The following is a 17,619-nucleotide window of genomic DNA, read 5'->3' as shown; positions in this document are numbered from 1 at the left end:
GGAACCCGGCCTATTACTTTATTCACATCAAGATTTTGGCATATATACATCAGCAAAATGTCAAATGGGAAGCCGTCATATACATGCATTGGCAGCAACAGACCCCTATTGAACCGAGCAGTCACCTAGTAACTGTGTTCAGGTCATTTTCCAGCGCATATACATGTTTTCACTTTGACTCGTAATACTAACAAATGTTTGTAGTGACTAACAAAGCTTGATAAACAGAGTACTGTGATACCAGCATTCATACCCCTACCCCATTGAGTACTGTGATACCAGCATTAATATCCCACTTACAGCCATGACTTACCCTCCTCTGTGTGACACTTACAGTATTCCCTGTGTGGCTTAGAGCTTAAGTCACCCTTACAGAAATAGATGATAGACACAGAACAGGAAGCGGCAATGTCACCATCGCTCTGTTGTCACTTTGCTGACAGTTCATGCAATCCGTACATCTGTTGCTCCAGGTTCCCATATGATAGAGTGTATGATGGGAGCCTCCTTACATCTCGGGCTTCCATCACTACTCAGTCTTATTAACCCACAATATATAAAGCTGATGGATCAGGATTACCCATATTGTACATCACACACCACATCTGCACCAACCAACCTGGGCATTAGTAACAAGTGTGGTCCAGTGTAATCACATATGATGTGCCAACCTACCATAGTGGCACCATCACACTGCTTAATGCCATCAAAAGACTTGTCATAGTCCCATCACACACCAGAGGATTTTACATAGTCAGATAATCCACAATAAAAGAGCAGTACAGACCCTGTATATGAAGGGATTCCCCAAAAATCATTACATACTGTGTATGTAATAACCAATCATTGATAGAAAATGGTTTATGTTTGTATGTCACTACATATACATTCATGATGTAGATTCAACCGTTGAGAGGAACTGTTGTAATGTGTGTGTGTGTGTATATACATACATATATACACACACAGTACATACACATCTGTGTGTATGTATATATATAGGTCTTTTAGACCTTAGGTCTGGAGACATTCAAATATGCCATCTAAAACTGCCATCTAAAGTGTTTCTTAAGTGTGATATCAAGAATGATACCAGAATTGAACAAGAAGGGAACAAAAGGGAACTAACTCAACATTATAACTACAAAAGTAAGTCACTCTTTTCAGAAAAAAACTAAAAACAAACATGTACTCACTTATTACTTACATCATTGCGATACATTTTCTCTTCTATCCCCCATCGATTTCTCCGGTGGACTCTATATACATCTGTCCATGCCTCCTTCCCTCACTTATGTATTGCTCGCATGCACTGCTCACCATCATAAACCACCCAGAGTCACCTCATTCCATGGTACAGCACAGAAGTCGCTCCATCACTTCACCCAGCCATCTGCTCTCCCTCTTCTTTCTTCTACTTTTAGCTGCCGGGGACATTGCTCCTAACCCTGGCCCACCTTTCACTAATATTTGCTCTACACTACCTGCCTCTTGCGGAACCACTACAAACTTTAACTGCGCTCTTCTAAACTCTTGATCTGTGTGCAATAAGCTCACCCAGATCCATGACTTATTTCTCACTAATTCTCTTAATCTGCTGGCTCTCACAGAAACATGGATACAACCTTCTGACACTGCTTCTCTCGCTGCTTTATCTTATGGTGACTTTCACTTTTCCCATACCCCCAGATCTGACACCAGGCATGGTGGAGGAGTTTGGGTGCTTCTAGCCCCACAATGCACTTTTCAAGTCATCCCCCCATTACCCTCACTTACATTTCCCTCTTTTGAGGTCCACACCCTCAGGCTCTTCCGCCCATTGTCTCTCAGAGTGGCAGTCATCTATCGTCCTCCTGGTTCTCCCCAAATGTTTCTGGATCATTTTGCCACCTGGCTCCCTCACTTTCTTTCCTCAGAAACACCTACACTCATCATGGGTGATTTTAATATCCCCATTGATACCCCAATCTCCTCTTCTGCCTCTCGGCTTCTGTTTCTAACCTCCTCCTTTGCCCTTTCACAGCTTACTGACTCTCCCACACACGCTGGACTTGATCTTCTCTAGACTTTGCTCTGTCTCTAAATTCACTAATTCTCCTATCCTCTTCCAGACACTCCAACCTTGTACACTTACAGAAACCTGCGTGCCATAAACACTAGTCAATTACTAGACATTCTACAGTCTTCACTATCACCAATCTCTTCTCTCTCCTGCCCTAATCTAGCAGCCAAACATTACCATGACACCCTAAAGTCTACCCTGGATCAAATGGCACCCTCTAAAACACGAACCTACCGACACAGACGGCAGCAACCCTGGCACGCGCTAACAACCTGCTTTCTCAGGCGATGCTCTAGGTGTGCTGAACGTCTGTGGAGGAAAACTAAGACTTCTTCAGACTATCTGCACTATAAATTCATGCTTAAATTCTATTACTCCGCTCTTCATCTCACCAAACAAACATATTTTACCTCCCTCATCTCCTCTCTGTCTAACAACCCAAAACGCCTTTTTGGCACGTTCAACTCTCTCCTTCGGCCTAAAGTACAGACCCCAATCACTGATCTCTGTGCTGAAGACCTGGCCAAATACTTCAAAACTAAAATCGATGACATTCGTGATGAAATCCTCTCCCAGTCCCCTAAAAGATCTGATCCTTTAGCGTCTCGTTTTCTGGCGCTACTTCTTCTCCTCTTCCCCTTGCTGTCGGGGTTTCCCAGGGATCGGTCCTGGGTCCTCTACTCTTTTCACTCTACACATCCCCCATTGGAAAAACAATCAGTAGATTTGGTTTCCAGTACCACCTCTATGCTGATGACACCCAACTCTATACCTCTTCCTCCAACATCACCCCTGCACTCCTACAGAATACCAGTGACTGTCTCTCTGCCGTCTCAGACATCATGTCCTCTTTATATCTGAAACTAAATCTTTCTAAAACAGAACTTCTTGTTTTTTCTCCATCAACTGATACTGTACCTAACCCTGACATGTCCATCTCGGTATGTGGTACTACCATAACTCCCGGGCAGCAGGCTCGCTGTCTTGGAGTTATACTTGACTCTGATCTGTCTTTCACTCCCCATATTCAGTCTCTTTCACGTTCTTGTCACCTGCATCTCAAAAACATTTCCAGAATCCGCCCGTTTCTCACTACTGAAACTGCTAAAACTCTCATTATTGCTTTCATTCACTCCCGCCTCAACTACTGTAACTCTTTACTAATAGGCCTTCCTTTCTCCAAACTCTCTCCTCTCTCCTCCAGACTCATCTTCCTCTCCAGCCGCTACACCGACGCCTCCTCCCTGTGCCAGTCACTACACTGGTTACCAATTCAGTCCAGAATACAGTACAAAATCCTCAGTCTCACACACAAAGATCTCCACAATGCTGCACCCTACATCCCTACATCTCCTCTCTCATCTCGGTCTACCATCCTACACGTTCTCTCCGATCGATCTGCTAATGATCTCACACTAACATCTTCTATAATCGGAACTTCTCACTCCCGTCTCCAAGACTTCACTCGTGCTGCACCGGTTCTCTGGAATGCTATCCCTCAATCCCTCAGACTCAACAACAACAACATCCATAGTTTCAAATGTGGCCTAAAAACACATCTCTTCAGACAGGCCTATAACATTCTTTAATTGGCCTCAACATATCACCACACCTCTTGTTTGAATAGTTATTGTGTCATATTATGTCTGATACTTGTCTTTGTTTGTACCCCATAATTGTAAGCACTGCGGAATCTGTAGGCGCTATATAAATAAATAAAATAAATATATATAAAACTCAGTTGGGGAAATTTATCAATGTTGGTGTAGGTAGAAGTTTTTTGTAGATTGTTTTGGTTGGCAAGGCACATAAATTTTGTGCAAAATTCTAAATCTTCACACAGTTCTATCTGTACACCTGAGCTGCACCTCAGGGATCGACCGATATTGATTTTTTAGGGCAGATACCGATAATCTGTGACCTTTCAGGCCGATAGCCAATAACTTATACCGGAATATCAGTATAAGTTGTATAAGTTATCGGCTATTCCCCCCCCCCCCCCGCGCAGAAGCAGCTGCAGATCCATGATTTAAAATGGGTGCTTTAAATCAATCAACTGCAGCCACCGCCCGCTTCTCTCCCCCTGCCTGTCCTGGGGTCCTCCCTAGTCCAACCACCACCACAGCTGCCCCATTGCCTCCCCCATTCCCGGTTTTATAATTACCTGTTCCCGGGGTCCGCGCTTCTTCTGGCTCCGGCGGCGTCCTGCGCTGTCACTGTGCGCACTGACGGTGATGTCGCGTTGAGAACGTCACTCGTCATTGCGCTGCGCAGCGCTCAGCAATAGCGCAGGACGTCACAGGAGCCATAAGTAGTGCAGACAGGTAATTATAAAACCGGGGATGGGGGAGGCAATGGGGTAGTGGCAGTCTCTGGCCGGGGCATTATCGGTAAGGTAATTGCCGATACCGATAAAGTTCAAAATCCTGAAGATCGGCCAATAATATCGGCCAAACCAATAAATCGGTCAATCCCTACTGCACCCCACAGTAAAAGTGTACAAAGGGATTTTGTTCTATTTCTTTGAGGCTCGGATTATATTGAGGATTTTTGTCCACCAGCAAAAATGCCAGAAAAACTGCTCTTTTTCTGCATTTTGTCAGTTTTTCTTGCGTTTTTGTTGGTGTGTGGAAACAGTCATTTTTGTACCCTGTGGCAATTTTGTCACTGCTTTCAGGGTACCTCTCCATGGGTCAGATGCAGAGCGCCCGGTCCACAGAGTGTAAGGAGTGATGTATAGCATATACAGGGTGCAGAGCATCACTACTTACCTCCGCCTGCTGTATAGTTTACAGGAGTGCATATTGTACCCATGTATACTATACAGGAGCCCAGCAAGGAAAGAGTTAACACGCACTGCTGCTGAGCAGTTCTGGGTTAAAGGGGTACTCTGGTAAAAACCTTTTTTCTTTTAAAATCAACTGGTAGCAGAAAGTTAAACATATTTGTAAATTACTTCTATTAAAAAATCTTAATCCTTCCTGTATTAGCTGCTGAATACTACAGAGGAAATTCTTTTCTTTTTGGAATGCTCTCTGATGACATCACGAGCACAGTTCTCTCTGCTGACGTTATTATAATAATAATAATAATAACACTTTATTTATTGTTGTCCTTAATGGGATTTGAACCCAAGTCCCCAGCACTGCAATGCAGCAGTGCTAACCACTGAGCCACCATGCTGCCCTTAGCCTACATCTGCTATGCATGGTTGCTAAAATGGACAGAGATGTCAGCAGAGAGCACTGTGCTCGTGATGTCATCAGTGTTCCAAAAAGAAAGGAATTTCCTCTGTAGCATTCAGCAGCTAATAAGTACTGGAAGGATTAAGATTTTTTAATAGAAGTAATTTACAAATATGTTTAACTTTCTGCCACCAGTTGATTTAAAAGAAAAAAGATTTTCACCGGAGTACCCCTTTAAGTCTTTGTGCACTGTCCTGTATATACAGCTGTCTATAGATGACTGTATATACAGGATACAGTAGGCAGATGTCAACAATTGGAACACTCCAGGGGAGAGTGCCAAAAATGTACTAACTTTTTTTTTTCTTCTCATTTCAGATACGTGAATGCGGAGGACTATGTCAGATTAGGTGGATTGCAACGATGACCAGCATTTTTTTTTTTTATTTGAATAAAAGGGTTGACGAGGGCTGTGGGGGAATTTTTTTTTTTCAATGTGTCGTGTTTTTTAGAATTGAATTTTCAGGCTTAGTAGTGGAAGCTGTCTTGTAGACAGAATCCATTACTAAGCCGAGGCTTTGCCTTAGCCCCAAAATCAGTTAGCACTAACCTCCAATTATTACCCCCCGCCACAGGTGGTAACAGGCTGGCGTTATTTAGGCTTGGGAGGGCCAGTAAAAATGGTCCTCGCCCACCCTGGTAACGACAGGCTGTTGCTGCCTGGTTGGTATCTGGCCGATACTGAAATAGGGGGAACCCTATGCGTTTTTTTTTATTAGTTTTTTTTTTTCATAATTAAAAAAAGTGTGAGGTTCTCCCTATTCTCACCAAGCAGCAACAGCTTGACGTTACCAGGGTGGGCGAGGACGATTGTTACTGGCCCTCCCCAACCTAAATAACGCCAGTCTGTTAGCGCCTAGGCCAGGGAGCGCCATTTTTGATGCTCCCGGCCTGTTGGTACTGGCTCTTCCCGGCACCTCTGTGGCAGTGGGTACCAGAGTAATAATTTGGGGTTAGCGCTAGCTAATTTTGGGGCTAATGCTAAGCCCCGGCTTAGTAATGGATTCTGTCTACAAGAAGGCTTCCACTACTAAGCCTGAAAATTCAATTATAAAAAAAACACGACACATTGAAAAATAAAATGTTATTTAAAAAAAAACACTCCCCCACAGCCCTCGTGAACAATTTTATCGAAATTAAAGATCAGCTGGCCATCGTCGCAGTCCACCGAATCTGACGTAGTCCTCCGCATTCACGTATCTGAAATGAGAAGAAGAGAAAAACAAGAAATATGGGTTAGTACATTTTTTCCCACTGGGGAGAGCGCACATAATGCAGTGTGTTTCTAAACAGGGAGCCTCCAATTGTTGCTAAACTACAACTCCCATCATGGGGGGCTGTAGTTAAAGAGGCACTGTCATTATGAAAAACTTTTTATATGTTGTAGTACTAATGATAAGATGACTTTTCAAAATATACATTTATTTAAAAAAAAAATGTCAATTTTACTAAAAAATCTAAAATGAAAATAGCCGTCACTAGGAGTCATCCGTATTTTTGCAGACAGACTACTCTGTATTTTGCAGCATACTGGATACCAGCCATAAAGTGTGTTGGTATCCAGTATAGAAGATCACAATGTACCACTACAGCCTTCAGCTGTTCCCAAACTACAACTCCCATAATGGGAGTTGTAGTTTTGCACGTGCTGGGGTACAATCTTTGTAAAATTCTGTTTTAGAGCTCTGTATTCTCCAGCTGTGTGCCTCCAGCTCTTGCAAAATGACAGAAAAAAGGATGTGTGGGCATGCTGGGAGTTGTAGTTTTGCAACAGCTAATGGCAACAATGGTCTAACACAGTGCGTTATAAACACTGCAGCTTCAGCTGTTGCAATGCAGAAATACAACTCATAGCATGCTTGAACAGCCAAAGCTTTCTCTGACTCCTGAATGACAAAGAAGCTGATTAGACATTCAGGAGTCTGTGAAAGCTTAATGACACACATAGTGACAGCTATGTTAATTAGCATCCAGCTTTACTAGAAACAGATAGAAAATGTATGCATAAAAACTACTGTGCAGTGATTTGCAGACTGCCCAGAGAAGAAAGGGTTACAGAGTGAGGTGATTTGCAGAATCCCAGGCTGCTCCCAGATGAGTCATCCACAGTGAGGGAGTGAGACGGACACGACCCCTCCAGAGGGCAAGAATACAAACAAGTGAGCAACATATAAATGCTATTTGTTAGTGATATATAGGTCCTAAACACATAAAAATGATATGTGCATGATCAGGATTAGGTACTGAGTAACATATGCCTTTATGTTTTTGTACTATGACAGGTATGCTTTAAGCAACAGTTGGAGTCTCCCTGTTTGGGAACACACTTCCAGAAAGGCTCTGTTCCCATTATGCAAAACGCATAATGAGAACAGAGTAAGGCCTGGACTGTGTAGCCCCACCCTTAATTACATCATCACTAGGGGGTGGAGCAGTAAAGGTTGCAGGGGGTCTCAGGAGTGAGACCCCCTTTCGATCTGTTCCTTTGCCCTTGGACTACTAATCCCATTATGATGGGAGTAGTTGTAGTACCGCAGCGCTGAGGGATGGTACGGCAGCAGGGATATACATGAGCCGGCGAGGAATGCAGTGGAGCTGCATGTGCCGCTGGTTTGTTAACTTAATAAATGCCTATCGCAACAGGTCTCTGGACAATGACCTTCTGCGATATGCCCTTCAGCCTCTGGACTTGATGGGAGTCTCCATGATGGGAGTAGTAGTCCTAATTGTCCCAAAAGAGTCCCACAGCCGGGGGATTTACAAGAGTGGGTGTAGTACCTGCTGAGGGATGGTACTTGCACATCCCCCGGCTGCGGGACTCTTTTGAGACAATTAGGAGTACTACTCCCATCATTGATAGACTTTGTCCATGATGGGAGTTATAGTTCAGAGGCTGAAGGGCAGATCGCAGCAGGTCATTCTCCGGAGACCCACTTCGATCCGCATTTATTAACTGTACAAGCTGGCGGCACATGAGACTCCACTGCGCTCCCTGCGGCTCCTGTATACGCTGTCACATTTCATACTCAGTCCTAATCTTCTATTTTCGGGATATGCTAATGAGGTGCTAACTGGCACTCTTACGTCAGTGCCGCCTGCCGCAGCGCCATCCAGCTCATCAATATTCCTTCCCTCTCTTCGCCTCTCCCTCTTCATTACAGAGCGGGGAGAGGCGGAGGGAGGGGAGGAATACTGATGAGCTGGGCGGCGCTGGGCAGGCGGCACTGACGTAAGAGTGCCAGTTAGCCCGGCCAGTGCCACTTAGCATCTCGTCAGCATATCCCAAAAATAGAAGATTAGGGCCAAACGGCGCGGCGGATCCGGGCAAGGTAAGCATCAAACTGATCAGCGTCCCCCACACTACCAGCCATCTTTTGAGCACGGTCCTGTGTTGACCAATTATACTGCCAGTTATGGACTTTTACAATTTTCGTATTTTAGATACAGAATCAGAATAAAAGTTATATATTATTTTTGCATCACTGCCTTATTGGATGTTCCTTAACTTCACATATATAGCATAATTTTTCTCTCCAAGGGCATCTTTATCAATACACCCTATTAGTGAGAAGTCTCATGGGGAAAGGGGTGTTCTTATTGAAGAATAATTTCCCAGTGATATATTAGTGCAGGGGGAGAAAGCTGACAGTTTTCCTTTAACTGTCCCAAAATAGTCCCGCAGCCGGGGGATGTGCAAGTGCCGTCCCTCAGCGCTGTGGTACTACAATTACTCCCATCATGGGACAGACTCTGTCCCATAATGGGAGTAGTTGTAGTTTAGCAATGTTGAGTGACGGCCCCTGCATCCCCCAGCTGTCTCGGTAGAACACTTTCCTACGTGTCCTTTTTTATGGTGTAATTTTGCGCAAAAAAAATTCTAAACAAAAAAATGCACATGATAAATTAGTATCCACTGCAAAAGTAATTCCACAATAAACAAAAATAGAATACTTGCTTTTTGCTCTATCAAAAAAGACGTGAAATAAAAATTTGCGCTACATATAGAAAAGAAAAATCTTCTACCACTAATGATAAATTCCCCCCAAAGTGTGTGTTTGTGTGTGTGTGTGTTCCAGCATCACTTCCAAATGGCTAAAGATATTAAAGGGGTTCTCCGGTGCTTACACATCTTATCCCCTATCCAAAGGATAGGGGATAAGATGCCTGATCGCGGGAGTCCCGCAGCTGGGGACCCCTGGGATCATGCACACGGCACCCCGTTTGTAATCAATCCCCGAAGCATGTTTGCTCCGGATCTGATTACGGGCGACTACAGGGCCGGCGGCGTGTGATGTCACGCCTCCGCCCCCGTGTGACGTCACGCTCCGCCCCTCAATGCAAGCCTACGGGAGGGGGCGCGAAAGGTAGGTTTACCTTCTGCAGCCAGGGCATAGTGATACCGCACAGTATAGAGTGTCAGCACCGGTGGCCGCAACAATCAGGACGAGGAGGGCAGCGCTTGCGGGTGATATGTGAGTATTTACCCCGATGGGGGCCGAGCTGGGCTGATAATTAATTGGGGGAGGGGGCGTGAGGAAATACAGTTATATACCGTGGAACCCCCAAAAGTTAAAAAAATAACGTGATACACACATTTGGTCAGCCCTAGGTTGGGATATGGGGTCAGGATTTAAAGGGGTACTCCACTGGAAAAACGTTTCTTTTAAATCAATTGGTGCCAGAAAGTAAACAGATTTGTAAATGACTTCTATTAAAAAATCTCAATCCTTCCAGTACTTATCAGCTGCTGTATAATACACAGGAAGTTTTTTTTTTTTTTTTTTATTTCCTTTCTGCCTGACCACAGTGCCCTCTGCTGACACTTCTGTCCATGTTAGGAACTGTCCAAAGCAGGATAGGTTTGCTATGGGGATTTGCTCTTACTCTGGACAGTTCCTAATATGGACAGAGGTGTCAGCAGAGAGCACTGTGGTCAGACAAAAGAAATTCAAAACAAAAAGAACTTCCTCTGTAGTATAAAGCAGCTAAAAAAGTACTGGAAGGATTGGGATTTTTTAACAGAAGTAATTTACAAATCTGTTTAGCTTTCTGGCACCAGTTGATTAATAAGAAAATGTTGTCCAGTGGAGTACCCCTTTAAGGACAAAAGCTTCCTCCTATGTTGCTTTCTCCCCCCCCCCACAAGGATAAGGTAGGAAAAACTGGGCAGTGCTGGGTACTCAGCTAGAGTGTGTGTGTATATATATATATAGTAGAAGAGGAAAGCAGCACTCCTGCGGTTAGGGCAAAGTAGAAGCAGTGGCACTCCTGGTTGGTGAAATAAAGTGGTGCTTGACGCTGCCGAAACGTAGCTCACTTTGGAGTGAATAAAGACACCACTTTATTTCACCAACCAGGAGTGCCACTGCTTCTACTTTGCTATATATATATATATATATATATATATATATATATATATATATATATATATTACAGGGCTCAAATCCAGCAGGAACTTAGTTTCTGCAGTTTTTTCACAGCAGGAACACTTAGCATTAGCAGGAGTTCTGCAGTACCAGCTATTGAGTGGAAATCTTGGGTGAGTTCCTGCACTTTTTTTCCCCTAGGACTTGACCCGTGTGTGTGTGTAAATATATATATATATATATATATATATATATATACACACACACACATTAAGATACACATATGTATGTACGTTTGCACAAAAATAAACATCCATATGGCACTGTATATAGACATGTATAATGGTGGTGTGTGTACGTGGTTTCTTGGCCACAAGGCTTGCACTCCACATAGCACAGTACAGTACACACCGGGTTTGAATTTTTCACCTCACAGGCTGCTCTATGTAAACACCGGAACCTCCGGCGGAGATGAATGCAGGGGCTCCTGTGTGTATGGGGGAGGGGAGGTACATCACGTTATAATTGGGGTTACCGGTGTGAGCACACGTGTGGAGGGAGGACATCACACACCAGGAGGGTACGACACCGAGCAGCCCCCCCCCCCCCCCCCCCCCCGCTCCCCAGGCCTGTGTGTGAGGCGGCTGTACAGTACAATACAATGGGGAGGAGGGCCGGAGCACAGTCACCATCTCACCTTCCCCCGGCCACTTACCGCCAGTATAGTCCGTTAGGTAAACACTCATCTTCCAGCAGGAGAGGGTGGGGCCGTGCTGGGTCGGATGGAGGCTCCGGGGCTGAGGATGAAGTCACAGCCCGAGGAGGAGGCGCTCCAAACCGGTGGACTCGGAGCTTCCGCTGCCTGTGTGCTGCTGCTGCCGCCTGCTCCGTGTCATAACCGGCGGCGCTGCTGCTCCATAGTCTCCCGGGGCTCCCGGCACTCCCTGCCTTCACCTGAGCCTCCTCACCTCTCCCCACACAGAGGTAAACAGCACTGTCAGGGGAGTAGGCTGGACACTGCCTGTACTCCAGATGTAAGGTTGGGTAATATTAGTACCATGGGCATCTGGTTTGGGGGACCAAAACTGAACCCCAGCTGATGCCAAAATACATCACTTCTCTTTGGGCTTGTTCCCCATTTCCCGCTGAAGAATTTTCAGTCAGATAATAAGTTTTCCTATTTAGCAATCATTCCTTTATTTTGAATGGTAAAATCCATGAATTACCATCAGGACAAAAAATGCATTAGTTTAACTATTTAGCTTAACCCCTTAAGGACTCAGCATTTTTCCGTTTTTGCATTTTCATTTTTACCTCATCACCTTCTAAAAATCATAACACTTTAAATTTTGCACTTAAAAATCCATATTATGGCTTATTTTTTGCACCACCAATTCTACTTTGCAGTGACATTAGTCATTTTACCAAAAAATCCACAGCGAAAGGGCAAAAAAATCATTGTGCGACAATATTGAAGAAAAAAAATTCATTTTGTAACTTTTGGGGGCTTCCGTTTCTACGCACTGCATTTTTTGGTCAAAATTACACCTTATCTTTATTCTCTAGGTCCATACGATTAAAATGATACCCTACTTATATAGGTTTGATTTTGTCGTACTGCTGGGAAAAAATCATAACTACACGCAGGAAAATGTATACATTTAAAATTGTCATCTTCTGACCCCCTATAACTTTTTTTTATTTTTCCGCGTACAGGCTGGTATGAGGGCTCATATTTTTTATGCCGTGTTCTTATCGGTACCATTTTTGTGTTGATCGGACTTTTTGGTCGCTTTTTAAAAAAAAAATTTTTATGATATAAAAAATGACCAAAAATACGCTAGTTTGGACTTTGGAATTTTTTTTGCGCATACGCCATTGACCGTGCGGTTTAATTAATTATATAATTTTATGGTGTGGACATTTACGCACGCGGCGATACCACATATGTTTATTTTTATTTACAGTTTTTTTTTTTTTTTTTATGGGAAAAGGGGGGTGATTCAAACTTTTATTAGGGAAGGGGTTACATAACCTTTGTTAACTTTTTTTTTTTTTCAATTTATTTATTTTTTTGCAGTGCTATAGCACACTGATCTCTTATGCTGATCCCTGCAAAGCCATAGCTTTGCACGGATCAGCGAGATAGGGGCTCGATTGCTCAAGCCTGTAGCTCAGGCTTGGAGAAATCAAACCCCAATCGGACGCCGCGGAGAGAGGTAAGGAGACCTCCGCCTGCGTCCCAGCTGATCGGAACATCGCGATTTTATCGTGATGTCCCGATCAGCCCGACTGAGCAGCCGGGAAGTGTTTACATTCGATTTCAGACGCGGCGATTAACTTTGATCGCCACGTCTGTAGGGTCAACAGCACGCGGCACAACGATCGGTGCCGCACGCTGTTAGCCCAGGGTCCCGGCTATCGTTAGCAGCTGGGACCGACCCGGTGTAATGTGGGGTCACGGCGTGACCCTGTTTTTCACACCGGGCTCAGGGCGTACAGGTATGCCCTGAGTCCTTAAGAGGTTAAAAGAAAGTTCCAGCGTCATCCAGTTAAGCTAAAATATTCCTTCATTGTAAGCGGTTAAAATCCATAAATTACCGTCAGCGCAGAAAAAAAACGCAGCGGTTTTCATATGACGACTGAACCGGTCTGGCGTCCCCACTGACACGCCAGATGCCTTGAACAATACTATTGAAAATAAAGTTAGGCTGGGTTCACACTGCGTTTTTGTGTCCATTTATGTAGACAAAAGTATACGTTGCAATCCATTTTAGTTTTTTTTTAATGAAGTAATTTGGAAACTTATTCCGCTTTACAGCATAGAGCAGCATCCGTTTACGTATACGCTTTTTCTTTTTCCAGTGTATAAAACGTATACATTAAAGGGGAATAAGAACACATCCGTTCTAGATAGACAAGTGGGGTCTGACCAATCTGACGTGCCCAAGAATCTCACTTTACCGCAGAGCTCATAAGGGGAATCGTTTACAAGACAATTTTGTAAAACACTGACAGAAAATCTAGTATTGCATCTTTTTTTTATATATATATATATATATATATATATACACACACACACACAAATATATACTTGGGTGCAACCAACTTGGGTGTTTAATTTACACAAACTGAAGAAATACTGAGAGAAAGCAAAAACACATGCTAGGCACACACCAGAATCATATTCAAGGTTCTTTATTATACAAACAAAATGCAATATCAGGGGTGTGGAAATTTAATAAAAAACTACTTGTCCACGGGACTAAAACAGAGCAAAATCTACTTGTCCGGTCCAATTTTCGCTTTTACACTCGTTTTTTTCCTCCTCGCCCTATAATAGCCATAACTACCTAGTATAATGATACCTTTTAGATTTTTCAATAACATATTCTCCGAACCAAAAAAATATATATTTAATCGGTGAAGTGAAATTGAAATAGTAAAAGATAATTTTTCTTTTCTACGCTATTTACGTTGTGGTTGAGCTAACATGTTATTTTGATACTTTAGGCCGGTCTGATTTCAGCAATACCAGAATTGTATAGTTTCCGTCATGTTTTAGTAATTAAAAAAAAAATCTGAACTTTTTTGAATTTTTTTAATTTCCATTTTTTGACCGCCTGTAGTTGTGTTTTTTTTTAAATTAATTTCTTTTTTGGTATACAAGGCTGTATGAGGGCTCAGTTTTTGCGCCATAATCAGTTTTTTTGTATCGGTACCATTTTGGTATTGATCTGACTTTTTAATCGCTTTTTAACTTTTTTTTTTTTTCTGGGATATTATAAAAATTGCAATTCCGTGTTTTTTTTTGTTTTTTTTTCTCATTTGTCATTTACCGTATGGGATACATAATTTGAACTTTTAACATGGAAGGGGTTAATGTGTCTTTTAAACTTTTATTAAAACTTTTTATTTTTTTTTACACTTTATTAGACTTTTAGGAAGAATCATTAGATTCCTCATACAGATCAACAGTTCTATTGAACTCCATTGAGTTTGTGCTCTGTGATCCATTCATAGATCTAAGTCCAGCCAGGCTCTATCAATGACAGAGCCACAGTCACCAGGGAACAGAGGTAAGCCCTCTGACTACCTCTATAGTGGATCTATCTCCCCCCGCCCCCACACGCCGATCACGTTGCGGGGGGGGCGATCCACCTCACTAGCCCACCAGGGAGCATTCACATGTCCCTTTAGACACCGCTGTCAGCTTTGACAGCGGCGGCGATCTAAAGGATTAATAGCCAGCCGCGGCGATCGCTGCATGCTGGCTATTAGCGGTGGCTGCCAGCTAATGAAAACAGCTGGAGTATGGCCCAAATATCAAATTTATAAATAAAGTGCATGGGAGGGGGCGTGACAGCTATCAAGCCCCCTCCCGTAGGCTTGCATTGAGGGGCGGAGCGTGACGTCACACAGGGGCGGAGGTGTGACGTCACCCGCCATGTAGTCGCCGGTAATCAGACCCGGAGCACGCTCCAGGGACTGATTACAAATGGGGTGCCGCGTGCAAGATCACAGGGGTCCCCAGCGGCGGGACTCCCGCGATCAGGCATCTTATCCCCTATCCTGTGGATAGGGGATAAGATGTCTAAGCACCGGAGTACCCCTTTAAGGAGTACCTCATCACATTTTTTTTTATTTTATAGCTTAATCTATATAGATCAATTTAGCAATTGGATTTTATATTTTTTTTTTTATTTCCTTTTATGTCTAATTTCGTTTTGAAACTCTGGCCACTAGGGGGTTTCCCTAGGAGTCCCTGTTTCAGTGATTTCGGCCTGGCTGTTTAGTGCGAAATCACAGACTCAGCACAGCTCCTCGCTTGTCAATCAGACAGGCGGGAGCAAGCGCTGTGCGCGTATCCTTGCAGGGCACGGCAGCTCTGTCCTCAGACCTTCCTTCTCTTTGTATGGCACGTGTAAAGTCAAACAGAGTGGAGGAGACGCAGAAGCTGCTGTCCCTCCCCTGTACTCAACCTGTAGGCGCGCTCCCGAGAGCTACAGAACATGGAATAAAAAAGGTATTTATAGGGGATATTGAACTAAAAAAAGAAAAGGTCAGGGATAGAATTAGTCAGGGACAGATAAGGACGGCGATTAGGGAAAGTGTAGTTGATGATAGGTACTCTTTTAAAGGAGATCTGCAGTGTTATAACACATATCCCCTATCCACAGGATAGGGGATAGGTGTTTGATCGCGGGGGTCCGACCGCTGGGACCCCCCCCCCCCCCCACGATCTGCTGAACAGGGCCCCGCATTAGCGCTCAATGTTGACCTAGAGAGCTCGACGGTTATGCTCCGTCCCCATACAGTTCTATTGGAGAGGCGGGGAGGCACGAATGCTGCCTTCCCGCCTCTCCCATAGAACTACATGGAGGAGGCGTGTTGGCCGCAACGTTATGCTGCGGCCGGCACGCCTCCAGCACAGGAGAGCTGTGGCCCTGTGCAGGAGATCGCAGGGGGTCCCAGCGGTCGGACCCTCCGCGATCAAACACTTATCCCCTATTCTGTGGATAGGGGATAAGTTGTTTTCGGCCACAGATGGCCTTTAATATTGATACTTTGATAAAGTCATGGCCGTAAATGTTGGCACCCCTGAAATTTTTCAAGGAAATTAAGTATTTCCCACAGAAAAGGATTGCAGTAACACATGTTTTGCTATACACATGTTTATTCCCTTTGTGTGTATTGGAACTAAACCAAAAAAGGGAGGAAAAAAAGCTAATTGGACATAATGTCACACCAAACTCCAAAGATGGGCTGGACAAAATTATTGGCACCCTTTCAAAATTGTGGAAAAATAAGATTGTTTCAAGCATGTGATGCTCCTTTAAACTCACCTGGGGCAAGTAACAGGTGTGGGCAATATAAAAATCACACGTGAAAGCATATAAAAAGGAGAGAAGTTCACTTAGTCTTTGCATTGTGTGTCTGTGTGTGCCACACTAAGGATGGACAACAAAGAGGATAAGAGAACTGTCTGAGGACTTGAGAACCAAAATTGTGGAAAAATATCAACAATCTCAAGGTTACAAGTCCAGAGATCTAGATTTGCCTTTGTCCACAGTGCACAACATTATCAAGAAGTTTGCAACCCATGGCACTGTAGCTAATCTCCCTGGGTGTTGATGGAAGAGAAAAATAGATGATAGGTGTCAACACAGGATAGTCTGGATGGTGGATAAGCAGCCCCAAACAAGTTCCAAAGATATTCAAGCTGTCCTGCAGGCTCAAGGAGCTTCAGTGTCAGCACAAACTATCCGTCGGCATTTAAATTAAATGAAAAGCTATGGCAGGAGACCCAGGAGGACCCCACTGCTGACACAGAGACATAAAAATGCAAGACTACATTTTGCCAAAATGAACTTGAGTAAGCCAAAATTCTTCTAGGAAAACGCTTTGTGGACAGATGAGACCAAGATAGAGCTTTTTGGTAAAGCACATCATTCTACTGTTAACCGAAAACAGAATGAGGCCTACAAAGAAAAGAACACAGTACCTACAGTAAAATATGGTGGAGGTTCAATGATGTTTTGGGGTTGTTTTGCTGCCTCTGGCATTGGATGCCTTGAATGTGTGCAAGGCATCATGAAATCTGAGGATTACCAATGGATTTTTGGTCGCACTATACAGCCCAGTGTCAGAAAGCTGGGTCTGCGTCCAAAATCTTTCAGCAGGACAATGACCCCAAACATACATCAAAAAGCACCCTGAAATGGATGGCAACAAAGCGCTGGGGAGTTCTGAAGTGGCCAGCAATGAGTCCAGATCTAAATCCCATTGAACACCTGTGGAGAGATCTTAAAATTACTGTTGGGAAAAGGCGCCCTTCCAATAAGAGAGACCTGGAGAAGTTTGCAAAGGAAGAGTGGTCCAACATTCCGGCTGAGAGGTGTAAGAATCTTATTGATGGTTATAGGAAGCGACTGTTTTCAGTTAT

General features: G+C 43.8%; 2 protein-coding genes across 6 annotated transcripts in view; one reads left to right on the top strand and one right to left on the bottom strand.

Annotated features, from left to right (window-relative positions):
• The window catches only part of ATP8B4 (ATPase phospholipid transporting 8B4 (putative)), a 517,140-nt gene extending 505,523 nt beyond the window's left edge, over positions 1-11,617 (bottom strand). For 4 of the 5 annotated variants that reach the window (XM_056572217.1, XM_056572215.1, XM_056572212.1 and 1 more), the window contains exon 1: positions 11,389-11,617. The gene's annotated coding sequence lies outside the window, so the exon portion shown is untranslated. Of the gene's footprint in view, positions 1-11,084; positions 11,193-11,388 lie in introns of those variants that run through there. The other variant, XM_056572213.1, reaches the window with a different exon arrangement.
• The window catches only part of AFG2B (AFG2 AAA ATPase homolog B), a 287,286-nt gene that overhangs the window by 73,715 nt on the left and 195,952 nt on the right, over positions 1-17,619 (top strand). The window lies entirely within an intron of this gene.

Source organism: Hyla sarda, chromosome 4 (assembly GCF_029499605.1).
Source record: "Hyla sarda isolate aHylSar1 chromosome 4, aHylSar1.hap1, whole genome shotgun sequence".
NCBI classification, from domain to species: domain Eukaryota; kingdom Metazoa; phylum Chordata; class Amphibia; order Anura; family Hylidae; genus Hyla; species Hyla sarda.
This window is presented reverse-complemented; position numbering and strand designations above follow the sequence as displayed.